The 15,462-nt window shown below is 53.5% G+C and overlaps 1 protein-coding gene across 3 annotated transcripts in view; it reads left to right on the forward strand.

The window, feature by feature from the left end:
• LOC138653071 (gastrula zinc finger protein XlCGF66.1-like) overlaps positions 1-15,462 on the forward strand; it is a 253,205-nt gene that overhangs the window by 172,134 nt on the left and 65,609 nt on the right. Inside the window, exon 1 of one of the 3 annotated variants that reach the window (XM_069743186.1) lies at positions 8,865-8,891. The exons of the other annotated variants lie outside the window; for them this stretch is intronic. The gene's annotated coding sequence lies outside the window, so the exon portion shown is untranslated. Of the gene's footprint in view, positions 1-8,864; positions 8,892-15,462 lie in introns of those variants that run through there. 3 annotated transcript variants of the gene reach the window in all.

Raw genomic sequence — 15,462 nt, forward strand, 5'->3', positions numbered from 1 at the left:
GTCTTGATTAGTTTTTTGAATTTTTTACCATGGGAAGAGCTTGTATATCTATATATATAGGAGCAGCGACTCAGCTTACTGGCCTCATCCATGGCATTATATACTGTATATATATATATGCATAGGAGCGGCGACACGTGTGTGTGTGTAGAGCAGAGCCGTGTGTGTGTAGAGCAGAGCCGTGTGTGTGTGTAGAGCAGAGCTGTGTGTAGAGCAGAGCCGTGTGTGTGTAGAGCAGAGCCGTGTGTGTGTAGAGCAGAGCCGTGTGTGTGTAGAGCAGAGCTGTGTGTGTGTGTAGAGCAGAGCCGTGTGTGTGTGTAGAGCAGAGCCGTGTGTGTGTGTAGAGCAGAGCTGTGTGTGTGTGTAGAGCAGAGCCGTGTATGTGTGTAGAGCAGAGCCGTGTGTGTGTGTAGAGCAGAGCCGTGTGTGTGTAGAGCAGAGCCGTGTGTGTAGAGCAGAGCCGTGTGTGTGTGTAGAGCAGAGCCGTGTGTGTGTGTGGAGCAGAGCCGTGTGTGTGTGTGGAGCAGAGCCGTGTGTGTGTGTAGAGCAGAGCCGTGTGTGTGTAGAGCAGAGCCGTGTGTGTGTAGAGCAGAGCCGTGTGTGTGTGTAGAGCAGAGCCGTGTGTGTGTGTGTGTAGAGCAGAGCCGTGTGTGTGTGTAGAGCAGAGCCGTGTGTGTGTGTGGAGCAGAGCCGTGTGTGTGTGTGGAGCAGAGCCGTGTGTGTGTGTGGAGCAGAGCCGTGTGTGTGTGTGGAGCAGAGCCGTGTGTGTGTGTGGAGCAGAGCCGTGTGTGTGTGTGGAGCAGAGCCGTGTGTGTGTGTAGAGCAGAGCCGTGTGTGTAGAGCAGAGCCGTGTGTGTATGTGTGTAGAGCAGAGCCGTGTGTGTGTGTAGAGCAGAGCCGTGTGTGTGTAGAGCAGAGCCGTGTGTGTGTAGAGCAGAGCCATGTGTGTGTGTGTGTAGAGCAGAACCATGTGTGTAGAGCAGAGCCGTGTGTGTGTGTAGAGCAGAGCCGTGTGTGTGTAGAGCAGAGCCGTGTGTGTGTAGAGCAGAGCCGTGTGTGTGTGTAGAGCAGAGCCGTGTGTGTGTGGAGCAGAGCCGTGTGTGTGTGTAGAGCAGAGCCGTGTGTGTGTAGAGCAGAGCCGTGTGTGTGTGTAGAGCAGAGCCGTGTGTGTGTGTAGAGCAGAGCCGTGTGTGTGTGTGGAGCAGAGCCGTGTGTGTGTGTGTGTGGAGCAGAGCCGTGTGTGTGTGTAGAGCAGAGCCATGTGTGTATGTGTGTAGAGCAGAGCCATGTGTGTGTGTAGAGCAGAGCCGTGTGTGTGTAGAGCAGAGCCATGTGTGTGTGTGTGTAGAGCAGAACCATGTGTGTAGAGCAGAGCCGTGTGTAGAGCAGAGACGTGTGTGTGTAGAGCAGAGCCGTGTGTGTGTAGAGCAGAGCCGTGTGTGTGTGTAGAGCAGAGCCGTGTGTGTGTAGAGCAGAGCCGTGTGTGTGTGTAGAGCAGAGCCGTGTGTGTGTGTGTAGCGCAGAGCCGTGTGTGTGTGTGGAGCAGAGCCGTGTGTGTGTGTGGAGCAGAGCCGTGTGTGTGTGTGGAGCAGAGCCGTGTGTGTGTGTAGAGCAGAGCCCTGTGTGTGTGTAGATCAGAGCCGTGTGTGTGTGTAGAGCAGAGCCGTGTGTGTGTGTAGAGCAGAGCCGTGTGTGTGTGTAGAGCAGAGCCGTGTGTGTGTAGAGCAGAGCCATGTGTGTGTGTGTGTAGAGCAGAACCATGTGTGTAGAGCAGAGCTGTGTGTAGAGCAGAGACGTGTGTGTGTAGAGCAGAGCCGTGTGTGTGTAGAGCAGAGCCGTGTGTGTGTGTAGAGCAGAGCCGTGTGTGTGTGTAGAGCAGAACCGAGTGTGTATAGAGCAGAGCCGTGTGTGTGTGTAGAGCAGAGCCGTGTGTGTGTAGAGCAGAGACGTGTGTGTGTAGAGCAGAGCCGTGTGTGTGTGTAGAGCAGAGCTGTGTGTGTGTGGAGCAGAGCCGTGTGTGTGTGTAGAGCAGAGCCGTGTGTGTAGAGCAGAGCCGTGTGTGTGTGTGGAGCAGAGCCGTGTGTGTGTGTAGAGCAGAGCCGTGTGTGTGTGTAGAGCAGAGCCGTGTGTGTAGAGCAGAGCCGTGTGTGTGTGTAGAGCAGAGCCGTGTGTGTGTGTGGAGCAGAGCCGTGTGTGTGTGTAGAGCAGAGCCGTGTGTGTGTTTGGAGCAGAGCCGTGTGTGTAGAGCAGAGCCGTGTGTGTGTGTGTAGAGCAGAGCCGTGTGTGTGTAGAGCAGAGCCGTGTGTGTGTGTAGAGCAGAGCCGTGTGTGTGTGTGTAGAGCAGAGCCGTGTATGTGTGTAGAGCAGAGCCGTGTGTGTGTGTAGAGCAGAGCCGTGTGTGTGTAGAGCAGAGCCGTGTGTGTAGAGCAGAGCCGTGTGTGTGTGTAGAGCAGAGCCGTGTGTGTGTGTGGAGCAGAGCCGTGTGTGTGTGTGGAGCAGAGCCGTGTGTGTGTGTAGAGCAGAGCCGTGTGTGTGTAGAGCAGAGCCGTGTGTGTGTAGAGCAGAGCCGTGTGTGTGTGTAGAGCAGAGCCGTGTGTGTGTGTGTGTAGAGCAGAGCCGTGTGTGTGTGTAGAGCAGAGCCGTGTGTGTGTGTGGAGCAGAGCCGTGTGTGTGTGTGGAGCAGAGCCGTGTGTGTGTGTGGAGCAGAGCCGTGTGTGTGTGTAGAGCAGAGCCGTGTGTGTGTGTGGAGCAGAGCCGTGTGTGTGTGTGGAGCAGAGCCGTGTGTGTGTGTGGAGCAGAGCCGTGTGTGTGTGTAGAGCAGAGCCGTGTGTGTAGAGCAGAGCCGTGTGTGTATGTGTGTAGAGCAGAGCCGTGTGTGTGTGTAGAGCAGAGCCGTGTGTGTGTAGAGCAGAGCCGTGTGTGTGTAGAGCAGAGCCATGTGTGTGTGTGTGTAGAGCAGAACCATGTGTGTAGAGCAGAGCCGTGTGTGTGTGTAGAGCAGAGCCGTGTGTGTGTAGAGCAGAGCCGTGTGTGTGTAGAGCAGAGCCGTGTGTGTGTGTAGAGCAGAGCCGTGTGTGTGTGGAGCAGAGCCGTGTGTGTGTGTAGAGCAGAGCCGTGTGTGTGTAGAGCAGAGCCGTGTGTGTGTGTAGAGCAGAGCCGTGTGTGTGTGTAGAGCAGAGCCGTGTGTGTGTGTAGAGCAGAGCCGTGTGTGTGTGTGGAGCAGAGCCGTGTGTGTGTGTGGAGCAGAGCCGTGTGTGTGTGTAGAGCAGAGCCATGTGTGTATGTGTGTAGAGCAGAGCCATGTGTGTGTGTAGAGCAGAGCCGTGTGTGTGTAGAGCAGAGCCATGTGTGTGTGTGTGTAGAGCAGAACCATGTGTGTAGAGCAGAGCCGTGTGTAGAGCAGAGACGTGTGTGTGTAGAGCAGAGCCGTGTGTGTGTAGAGCAGAGCCGTGTGTGTGTAGAGCAGAGCCATGTGTGTGTGTGTGTAGAGCAGAACCATGTGTGTAGAGCAGAGCCGTGTGTAGAGCAGAGACGTGTGTGTGTAGAGCAGAGCCGTGTGTGTGTGTAGAGCAGAGCCGTGTGTGTGTAGAGCAGAGCCGTGTGTGTGTGTAGAGCAGAGCCGTGTGTGTGTAGCGCAGAGCCGTGTGTGTGTGTGGAGCAGAGCCGTGTGTGTGTGTGGAGCAGAGCCGTGTGTGTGTGTGGAGCAGAGCCGTGTGTGTGTGTAGAGCAGAGCCCTGTGTGTGTGTAGATCAGAGCCGTGTGTGTGTGTAGAGCAGAGCCGTGTGTGTGTGTAGAGCAGAGCCGTGTGTGTGTGTAGAGCAGAGCCGTGTGTGTGTAGAGCAGAGCCATGTGTGTGTGTGTGTAGAGCAGAACCATGTGTGTAGAGCAGAGCTGTGTGTAGAGCAGAGACGTGTGTGTGTAGAGCAGAGCCGTGTGTGTGTAGAGCAGAGCCGTGTGTGTGTGTAGAGCAGAGCCGTGTGTGTGTGTAGAGCAGAACCGAGTGTGTATAGAGCAGAGCCGTGTGTGTGTGTAGAGCAGAGCCGTGTGTGTGTAGAGCAGAGACGTGTGTGTGTAGAGCAGAGCCGTGTGTGTGTGTAGAGCAGAGCTGTGTGTGTGTGTGGAGCAGAGCCGTGTGTGTGTGTAGAGCAGAGCCGTGTGTGTAGAGCAGAGCCGTGTGTGTGTGTGGAGCAGAGCCGTGTGTGTGTGTAGAGCAGAGCCGTGTGTGTGTGTAGAGCAGAGCCGTGTGTGTAGAGCAGAGCCGTGTGTGTGTGTAGAGCAGAGCCGTGTGTGTGTGTGGAGCAGAGCCGTGTGTGTGTGTAGAGCAGAGCCGTGTGTGTGTTTGGAGCAGAGCCGTGTGTGTAGAGCAGAGCCGTGTGTGTGTGTGTAGAGCAGAGCCGTGTGTGTGTAGAGCAGAGCCGTGTGTGTGTGTAGAGCAGAGCCGTGTGTGTGTGTGTAGAGCAGAGCCGTGTATGTGTGTAGAGCAGAGCCGTGTGTGTGTGTAGAGCAGAGCCGTGTGTGTGTAGAGCAGAGCCGTGTGTGTAGAGCAGAGCCGTGTGTGTGTGTAGAGCAGAGCCGTGTGTGTGTGTGGAGCAGAGCCGTGTGTGTGTGTGGAGCAGAGCCGTGTGTGTGTGTAGAGCAGAGCCGTGTGTGTGTAGAGCAGAGCCGTGTGTGTGTAGAGCAGAGCCGTGTGTGTGTGTAGAGCAGAGCCGTGTGTGTGTGTGTGTAGAGCAGAGCCGTGTGTGTGTGTAGAGCAGAGCCGTGTGTGTGTGTGGAGCAGAGCCGTGTGTGTGTGTGGAGCAGAGCCGTGTGTGTGTGTGGAGCAGAGCCGTGTGTGTGTGTAGAGCAGAGCCGTGTGTGTGTGTGGAGCAGAGCCGTGTGTGTGTGTGGAGCAGAGCCGTGTGTGTGTGTGGAGCAGAGCCGTGTGTGTGTGTAGAGCAGAGCCGTGTGTGTAGAGCAGAGCCGTGTGTGTATGTGTGTAGAGCAGAGCCGTGTGTGTGTGTAGAGCAGAGCCGTGTGTGTGTAGAGCAGAGCCGTGTGTGTGTAGAGCAGAGCCATGTGTGTGTGTGTGTAGAGCAGAACCATGTGTGTAGAGCAGAGCCGTGTGTGTGTGTAGAGCAGAGCCGTGTGTGTGTAGAGCAGAGCCGTGTGTGTGTAGAGCAGAGCCGTGTGTGTGTGTAGAGCAGAGCCGTGTGTGTGTGGAGCAGAGCCGTGTGTGTGTGTAGAGCAGAGCCGTGTGTGTGTAGAGCAGAGCCGTGTGTGTGTGTAGAGCAGAGCCGTGTGTGTGTGTAGAGCAGAGCCGTGTGTGTGTGTAGAGCAGAGCCGTGTGTGTGTGTGGAGCAGAGCCGTGTGTGTGTGTGGAGCAGAGCCGTGTGTGTGTGTAGAGCAGAGCCATGTGTGTATGTGTGTAGAGCAGAGCCATGTGTGTGTGTAGAGCAGAGCCGTGTGTGTGTAGAGCAGAGCCATGTGTGTGTGTGTGTAGAGCAGAACCATGTGTGTAGAGCAGAGCCGTGTGTAGAGCAGAGACGTGTGTGTGTAGAGCAGAGCCGTGTGTGTGTAGAGCAGAGCCGTGTGTGTGTAGAGCAGAGCCATGTGTGTGTGTGTGTGTAGAGCAGAACCATGTGTGTAGAGCAGAGCCGTGTGTAGAGCAGAGACGTGTGTGTGTAGAGCAGAGCCGTGTGTGTGTGTAGAGCAGAGCCGTGTGTGTGTAGAGCAGAGCCGTGTGTGTGTGTAGAGCAGAGCCGTGTGTGTGTAGCGCAGAGCCGTGTGTGTGTGTGGAGCAGAGCCGTGTGTGTGTGTGGAGCAGAGCCGTGTGTGTGTGTGGAGCAGAGCCGTGTGTGTGTGTAGAGCAGAGCCCTGTGTGTGTGTAGATCAGAGCCGTGTGTGTGTGTAGAGCAGAGCCGTGTGTGTGTGTAGAGCAGAGCCGTGTGTGTGTGTAGAGCAGAGCCGTGTGTGTGTAGAGCAGAGCCATGTGTGTGTGTGTGTAGAGCAGAACCATGTGTGTAGAGCAGAGCTGTGTGTAGAGCAGAGACGTGTGTGTGTAGAGCAGAGCCGTGTGTGTGTAGAGCAGAGCCGTGTGTGTGTGTAGAGCAGAGCCGTGTGTGTGTGTAGAGCAGAACCGAGTGTGTATAGAGCAGAGCCGTGTGTGTGTGTAGAGCAGAGCCGTGTGTGTGTAGAGCAGAGACGTGTGTGTGTAGAGCAGAGCCGTGTGTGTGTGTAGAGCAGAGCTGTGTGTGTGTGTGGAGCAGAGCCGTGTGTGTGTGTAGAGCAGAGCCGTGTGTGTAGAGCAGAGCCGTGTGTGTGTGTGGAGCAGAGCCGTGTGTGTGTGTAGAGCAGAGCCGTGTGTGTGTGTAGAGCAGAGCCGTGTGTGTAGAGCAGAGCCGTGTGTGTGTGTAGAGCAGAGCCGTGTGTGTGTGTGGAGCAGAGCCGTGTGTGTGTGTAGAGCAGAGCCGTGTGTGTGTTTGGAGCAGAGCCGTGTGTGTAGAGCAGAGCCGTGTGTGTGTGTGTAGAGCAGAGCCGTGTGTGTGTAGAGCAGAGCCGTGTGTGTGTGTAGAGCAGAGCCGTGTGTGTGTGTGTAGAGCAGAGCCGTGTGTGTGTAGAGCAGAGCCGTGTGTGTGTGTAGAGCAGAGCCGTGTGTGTGTGTAGAGCAGAGCCGTGTGTGTGTGTAGAGCAGAGCCGTGTGTGTGTAGAGCAGAGCCGTGTGTGTGTGTAGAGCAGAGCCATGTGTGTGTGTGTAGAGCAGAGCCGTGTGTGTGCAGAGCAGAGCCGTGTGTGTGTGTAGAGCAGAGCCGTGTGTGTGTGTAGAGCAGAGCCGTGTGTGTGTGTGTAGAGCAGAGCCGTGTGTGTGTAGAGCAGAGCCGTGTGTGTGTAGGGCAGAGCCGTGTGTGTAGAGCAGAGCCGTGTGTGTGTGTAGAGCAGAGCCGTGTGTGTGTGTAGAGCAGAGCCGTGTGTGTGTGTGTAGAGCAGAGCCGTGTGTGTGTGTAGAGCAGAGCCGTGTGTGTGTAGAGCAGAGCCGTGTGTGTGTGTGTAGAGCAGAGCCGTGTGTGTGCAGAGCAGAGCCGTGTGTGTGTGTAGAGCAGAGCCGTGTGTGTGTAGAGCAGAGCCGTGTGTGTGTGTAGAGCAGAGCCGTGTGTGTGTGTAGAGCAGAGCCGTGTGTGTAGAGCAGAGCCGTGTGTGTGTGTAGAGCAGAGCCGTGTGTGTGTGTGGAGCAGAGCCGTGTGTGTGTGTAGAGCAGAGCCGTGTGTGTGTGTTGAGCAGAGCCGTGTGTGTGTGTGTAGAGCAGAGCCATGTGTGTATGTGTGTAGAGCAGAGCCGTGTGTGTGTGTAGAGCAGAGCCGTGTGTGTGTAGAGCAGAGCCGTGTGTGTGTGTAGAGCAGAGCCGTGTGTGTAGAGCAGAGCCGTGTGTGTGTGTAGAGCAGAGCCGTATGTGTGTGTAGAGCAGAGCCGTGTGTGTGTGTAGAGCAGAGCCGTGTGTGTGTGTAGAGCAGAGCCGTGTGTGTAGAGCAGAGCCGTGTGTGTGTGTAGAGCAGAGCCGTGTGTGTGCAGAGCAGAGCCGTGTGTGTGTGTGGAGCAGAGCCGTGTGTGTGTGTAGAGCAGAGCCGTGTGTGTGTGTGGAGCAGAGCCGTGTGTGTGTGTGGAGCAGAGCCGTGTGTGTGTGTGGAGCAGAGCCGTGTGTGTGTGTAGAGCAGAGCCGTGTGTGTAGAGCAGAGCCGTGTGTGTATGTGTGTAGAGCAGAGCCGTGTGTGTGTGTAGAGCAGAGCCGTGTGTGTGTAGAGCAGAGCCGTGTGTGTGTAGAGCAGAGCCATGTGTGTGTGTGTGTAGAGCAGAACCATGTGTGTAGAGCAGAGCCGTGTGTGTGTAGAGCAGAGCCGTGTGTGTGTGTAGAGCAGAGCCGTGTGTGTGTAGAGCAGAGCCGTGTGTGTGTAGAGCAGAGCCGTGTGTGTGTGTAGAGCAGAGCCGTGTGTGTGTGGAGCAGAGCCGTGTGTGTGTGTAGAGCAGAGCCGTGTGTGTGTGTAGAGCAGAGCCGTGTGTGTGTGTAGAGCAGAGCCGTGTGTGTGTGTAGAGCAGAGCCGTGTGTGTGTGTAGAGCAGAGCCGTGTGTGTGTGTGGAGCAGAGCCGTGTGTGTGTGTGGAGCAGAGCCGTGTGTGTGTGTGGAGCAGAGCCGTGTGTGTGTGTAGAGCAGAGCCATGTGTGTATGTGTGTAGAGCAGAGCCGTGTGTGTGTGTAGAGCAGAGCCGTGTGTGTGTAGAGCAGAGCCGTGTGTGTGTGTAGAGCAGAGCCGTGTGTGTAGAGCAGAGCCGTGTGTGTAGAGCAGAGCCGTGTGTGTAGAGCAGAGCCATGTGTGTGTGTGTAGAGCAGAGCCGTGTGTGTGTGTGTAGAGCAGAGCCGTGTGTGTGTAGAGCAGAGCCGTGTGTGTAGAGCAGAGCCGTGTGTGTAGAGCAGAGCCGTGTGTGTAGAGCAGAGCCGTGTGTGAAGAGCAGGAGAGCCCCTGGCTCAGTCCCGCACTGACTGCTCTGAGTGATGACGTCACCGCAGGTCCTTCTCCTCCCGCACTGACTGCTCTCAGTGATGACGTCACTGCAGGTCCTTCTCCTCCCGCACTGACTGCTCTCAGTGATGACGTCACCGCAGGTCCTTCTCCTCCCGCACTGACTGCTCTCAGTGATGACGTCACTGCAGGTCCTTCTCCTCCCGCACTGACTGCTCTCAGTGATGACGTCACTGCAGGTCCTTCTCCTCCCGCACTGACTGCTCTCAGTGATGACGTCACTGCAGGTCCTTCTCCTGCACTGAGTGCTCTCAGTGATGACGTCACCGCAGGTCCTTCTCCTCCCGCACTGACTGCTCTCAGTGATGACGTCACCGCAGGTCCTTCTCCTCCTCCTCAGCACACGGTGAGTGTCTCCCTGTCTCCGTCCCTGTGCACATTACACCCCGGGTAATTCTGCGCTTTTGTTTGGACACTTGGAGCCTTTTCTCATTTTCCCTTGTAGGCCGCAGGCTGCACACTGTCCTTGTTTTCACCTTGTGTTTCTGATGCTTTTATTCCCTGTTTTGCCCCTCAGTGTAACGCACTTTAGTTTACAAATTTCTTCTTATGTTTCTTTAGAAGTTTCTGCCTGAAATATAGAGAATAGAATAATAAGAGAATAAATTCCATTAAATTGTGCAATCATTTCCCTCCTCTATGTGGAGCCTCTCCATCTTCAGGAGATATTGTTATGGCTCATTCTGTGGCCGCCGCGGACAGTGGGAAAGCTGGGTTACAGTTTACTGATTATACAGTCTGAGATGGTAGCAGAGCATTGGAAAGTTGGGTTATAGCTCAGTAGTAATCCATCCTGAGACTGGAAAAGCTGTGCTATGAATGATATGTTGAAGGCTGCAGCTCACAATGGGTGAGAGGGGCTACAGCACAGTGTGATTCCATAGTCTGCTGCTGCCACTGGGAAAGCTGGGTTACAGCTTAGTGATGATACATCCGGTGAATCCAGCTGCCACTGGGAAAGCTTTCTTACAGCTTAGTGATGATACATCCAGCGAATCCTGCTGCCACTGGGAAAGCTGGGTTACAGCTTAGTGATGATACATCTGGCGAATCCTGCTGCCACTGGGAAAGCTGGGTTACAGCATAGTGTGATTCCATAGTCTGCTGCTGCCACTGGGAAAGCTGGGTTACAGCTTAGTGATGATACATCCGGTGAATCCAGCTGCCACTGGGAAAGCTTTCTTACAGCTTAGTGATGATACATCCAGCGAATCCTGCTGCCACTGGGAAAGCTGGGTTACAGCTTAGTGATGATACATCTGGCGAATCCTGCTGCCACTGTGAAAGCTTTGTTACAGCTTAGTGATGATACATCCGGTGAATCCTGCTGCCACTGGGAAAGCTTTCTTACAGCTTAGTGATGATACATCCAGCGAATCCTGCTGCCACTGGGAAAGCTGGGTTACAGCTTAGTGATGATACATCCGGTGAATCCTGCTGCCACTGTGAAAGCTTTCTTACAGCTTAGTGATGATACATCCGGTGAATCCTGCTGCCACTGGGAAAGCTTTCTTACAGCTTAGTGATGATACATCCAGCGAATCCTGCTGCCACTGGGAAAGCTGGGTTACAGCTTAGTGATGATACATCCGGTGAATCCTGCTGCCACTGTGAAAGCTTTCTTACAGCTTAGTGATGATACATCCGGTGAATCCTGCTGCCACTGGGAAAGCTGGGTTACAGCTTAGTGATGATACATCTGGCGAATCCTGCTGCCACTGGGAAAGCTGGGTTACAGCTTAGTGATGATACATCCGGTGAATCCTGCTGCCACTGGGAAAGCTTTCTTACGGCTTAGTGATGATACATCCAGCGAATCCTGCTGCCACTGGGAAAGCTGGGTTACAGCTTAGTGATGATACATCTGGCGAATCCTGCTGCCACTGTGAAAGCTTTGTTACAGCTTAGTGATGATACATCCGGTGAATCCTGCTACCACTGGGAAAGCTTTCTTACAGCTTAGTGATGATACATCCAGCGAATCCTGCTGCCACTGGGAAAGCTGGGTTACAGCTTAGTGATGATACATCCGGTGAATCCTGCTGCCACTGGGAAAGCTTTCTTACAGCTTAGTGATGATACATCCAGCGAATCCTGCTGCCACTGGGAAAGCTGGGTTACAGCTTAGTGATGATACATCTGGCGAATTCTGCTGCCACTGGGAAAGCTGGGTTACAGCTTAGTGATGATACATCCGGTGAATCCTGCTGCCACTGGGAAAGCTTTCTTACGGCTTAGTGATGATACATCCAGCGAATCCTGCTGCCACTGGGAAAGCTGGGTTACAGCTTAGTGATGATACATCTGGCGAATCCTGCTGCCACTGTGAAAGCTTTGTTACAGCTTAGTGATGATACATCCGGTGAATCCTGCTGCCACTGGGAAAGCTTTCTTACAGCTTAGTGATGATACATCCAGCAAATCCTGCTGCCACTGGGAAAGCTGGGTTACAGCTTAGTGATGATACATCTGGCGAATCCTGCTGCCACTGGGAAAGCTGGGTTACAGCTTAGTGATGATACATCCGGTGAATCCTGCTGCCACTGGGAAAGCTTTCTTACGGCTTAGTGATGATACATCCAGCGAATCCTGCTGCCACTGGGAAAGCTGGGTTACAGCTTAGTGATGATACATCTGGCGAATCCTGCTGCCACTGTGAAAGCTTTGTTTCAGCTTAGTGATGATACATCCGGTGAATCCTGCTGCCACTGGGAAAGCTTTCTTACAGCTTAGTGATGATACATCCAGCGAATCCTGCTGCCACTGGGAAAGCTGGGTTACAGCTTAGTGATGATACATCCGGTGAATCCTGCTGCCACTGGGAAAGCTTTCTTACAGCTTAGTGATGATACATCCAGCGAATCCTGCTGCCACTGGGAAAGCTGGGTTACAGCTTAGTGATGATACATCTGGCGAATTCTGCTGCCACTGGGAAAGCTGGGTTACAGCTTAGTGATGATACATCCGGTGAATCCTGCTGCCACTGGGAAAGCTTTCTTACGGCTTAGTGATGATACATCCAGCGAATCCTGCTGCCACTGGGAAAGCTGGGTTACAGCTTAGTGATGATACATCTGGCGAATCCTGCTGCCACTGTGAAAGCTTTGTTACAGCTTAGTGATGATACATCCGGTGAATCCTGCTGCCACTGGGAAAGCTTTCTTACAGCTTAGTGATGATACATCCAGCGAATCCTGCTGCCACTGGGAAAGCTGGGTTACAGCTTAGTGATGATACATCTGGCGAATCCTGCTGCCACTGGGAAAGCTGGGTTACAGCTTAGTGATGATACATCCGGTGAATCCTGCTGCCACTGGGAAAGCTTTCTTACGGCTTAGTGATGATACATCCAGCGAATCCTGCTGCCACTGGGAAAGCTGGGTTACAGCTTAGTGATGATACATCTGGCGAATCCTGCTGCCACTGGGAAAGCTGGGTTACAGCTTAGTGATGATACATCCGGTGAATCCTGCTGCCACTGGGAAAGCTTTCTTACGGCTTAGTGATGATACATCCAGCGAATCCTGCTGCCACTGGGAAAGCTGGGTTACAGCTTAGTGATGATACATCTGGCGAATCCTGCTGCCACTGTGAAAGCTTTGTTACAGCTTAGTGATGATACATCCGGCGAATCCTGCTGCCACTGGGAAAGCTGAGTTACAGCTTAGTGATGATACATCCGGCGAATCCTGCTGCCACTGGGAAAGCTGGGTTACAGCTTAGTGATGATACATCCGGTGAATCCTGCTGCCACTGGGAAAGCTTTCTTACGGCTTAGTGATGATACATCCAGCGAATCCTGCTGCCACTGGGAAAGCTGGGTTACAGCTTAGTGATGATACATCTGGCGAATCCTGCTGCCACTGTGAAAGCTTTATTACAGCTTAGTGATGATACATCCGGTGAATCCTGCTGCCACTGGGAAAGCTTTCTTACAGCTTAGTGATGATACATCCAGCGAATCCTGCTGCCACTGGGAAAGCTGGGTTACAGCTTAGTGATGATACATCTGGCGAATCCTGCTGCCACTGTGAAAGCTTTGTTACAGCTTAGTGATGATACATCCGGTGAATCCTGCTGCCACTGGGAAAGCTGAGTTACAGCTTAGTGATGATACATCCGGCGAATCCTGCTGCCACTGGGAAAGCTGGGTTACAGCTTAGTGATGATACATCCGGCGAATCCTGCTGCCACTGGGAAAGTGGTAGTTGGAGGCAGGTATATCTTGCCCAGGTGTTTGTCCTATGTGAATTAGGCCACTCCGTATCTTCAGGGTGCTAATGGGTTAATGATTGCAGGAATAAAAGATGACCAGCTGGGGGTTTCCAGCGTCTGCCTGGGGCACACAGATTGCCTGTCTGTGTGAGACAAACGTGAGTGAGAGCTCTGCTCAAGAATTGTGTGATGTTAGCTGGGTGGGAGAAGCCCCCCCAGTTGTTAAGTTAGCAACGTGTTTGTTTAGTTAGTGCCGGACAGGCTAGGATTCATTTTTATGTTTTGTTTTTCTGTGTTGCTTTCACTTTAATAAATCTGACCTGAGGTCAGCCTACTTGGAAACCTGCTGTACGCCTCAGAAATTCAATGCACAAACCACGTGACCTTTGACCCCAGCAAAGGCGATCCCGGAGTGTTGTGTCACATTGTGGTGGAGAATGCGGGCATACCGTGGCACAGGCAACAGCATGGAAGACGTGGTGAAAGCCTTAGTACAGTCCACTACGAAGCTAATCGCTTGATGGCCGCACAGCTGAAGGAGTTAGTGGACATGACGGTTGCAGACCGCCAACTTCTCCAACAGGTGGCGCAGCGCCTGGTGAGCATGCCTGACGCTGACCCGGAAGCAGAGTCCAGGAGGATCCATGTGAGTCGATACTGGCAAAAGCTGACTGCAGAAGATGACGTCGAGGCATACCTGACAACGTTTGAGCGGACGGCATTGAGAGAGAAGTGGCCGAAGGCACGATGGGCCGATTTGATTGCCCCGGAGGTCGCTCAGGACTTTGAGAAACTGAAAGCTGAGATCCTGGCCCGGCTGGGTGTGACGACGGCTGTCCGGGCACAGAGGGTACATCAGTGGACATACCAGCAAGATAAACCGGCGCGGTCTCAGATGTTCGACCTGATCTACTTAACAAAGAAATGGCTGCAACCCAAGGTACTGACAATACCCGAAATAATCCAGCGGGTTGTCCTGGACAAGTACCTGAGAGTACTACCCCCAGCGCTGAAAAGGTGGGTAAGCCAAGGAAATCCCACGACAGCGGATCAACTTGTGGAGTTGGTCGAGCGTTATTCCGTGGCAGAAGGACTTCCCGACGACACCGCCAGCCCCCGGTCTGTGCCTCCTGCTCGTGGAACCGGTAAGACTGTTCCAGGGACCACGGGTGAAGGAAAATCGCTTAAAACTGTGGGGGAGGAGTCCGGGACTGCTCGCACTCCGAGACCAAGAGTATTGGACGGTGGTCTCAGTAGGGGACCTGTTAGGTGTTTCCGCTGCCATGAGAAGGGTCATGTTTCTGCGAACTGTCCTGTTACCGCTGAACCCATGCAGTGCGACGTTATAGACTCTAGAAAACGCATGTCTTTGGTTACACAGCTAGTGAGTGTGAATGCGGGTCAAAATGATACAGCGAAACACCTGTGTGAATTATCTGTTGATGGGAAAAATGTTGTGGCATTACTAGACTCTGGAAGTGTGGTGACTCTGGTGAAAGCTAGTCTGGTGGCACTTCCGTCTGGTCCGTCTGACAAGTTTTCTGTGACGTGTGTGCATGGTGACACCCGCTCGTACCGGTCATATGGATTTCTACTCCCTATGGGTCAGTGCAGCACAAAGTGGGACTCGTTCCAGCATTGTTACAGGATGTAATCCTGGGCAGGGATTTTCCCTATTTCTGGCAGTTGTGAGAGAATCAGTTGCTCCTTCACGGTAGCTGTACCCGTGAATCTTCTCCCATGCCGTCTGGAGGTCCCGAGCCCCTAGAGGAGACCCCACAGGAAGATGTTGCTGGGGAGGTTAGTGAATCTAACCTTCAGTACCCCTTCTCCGTCATGGTGGGGGAAACTGAGGAACCTCAGCGAGAGGCGGAGGCAGACAGCCATCCGGCACCCTGCCTGCCAGATTTGGGAGTCCAGGTGGATGACTTCCACAGCGAGCAAATTAAAGATCCTACCCTGACTCCGGCTAGGAAAAATGTAAAAATGATAGATGGGGTACCCGTAGAACCTGACACTAGGCTAGCGTACCCGTATATGGTTCTGGAAAATGATTTGCTCTACCAGGTAGAAAAAAAAGGGGAAGACACAGTGCAACGGTTAGTGGTACCCAAACCTTATCGGCGGAAGGTACTGGATTTGGCCCACGGACATATAATGGGGGGACATCTGGGGGTACAGAAAACCACAGAAAGGATATTGCATTGTTTTGTGTGGCCTGGAATACATTATGATGTGCGTAACTATTGTGAGTCCTGTCCAGAGTGCCAAATCGCGGCCCCTAAATCTCAGTTCCGTAGCCCTTTGGTACCCCTTCCTATCATCGGGGTCCCTTTTGAGAGAATTGGGATGGATTTGGTTGGGCCCCTTCCCCGATCCGCACGTGGGCACCAACATATCCTCGTCATCGTGGACTATGCCACTCGTTACCCGGAAGCCGTCCCTTTGCGTAACACAGTTACCAAGACGATCGCCAAGGAATTGGTACAAGTGTTTAGTCGGGTGGGAATTCCAAAACAGATACTCACCGACCAGGGGACTCCCTTTATGTCAAGGGTAATGAAGGAGCTCTGCAGGCTCTTACAAATAGACCCGTTGCGTACGTCTGTCTATCACCCTCAAACAGATGGCCTGGTTGAGCGCTTCAACAGAACCTTAAAACAGATGCTCCGGAAGGCGATAGACAAAGATGGGAAGAACTG

Source organism: Ranitomeya imitator, unplaced genomic scaffold, assembly GCF_032444005.1.
Source record: "Ranitomeya imitator isolate aRanImi1 unplaced genomic scaffold, aRanImi1.pri SCAFFOLD_194, whole genome shotgun sequence".
NCBI classification, from domain to species: Eukaryota; Metazoa; Chordata; class Amphibia; order Anura; family Dendrobatidae; genus Ranitomeya; species Ranitomeya imitator.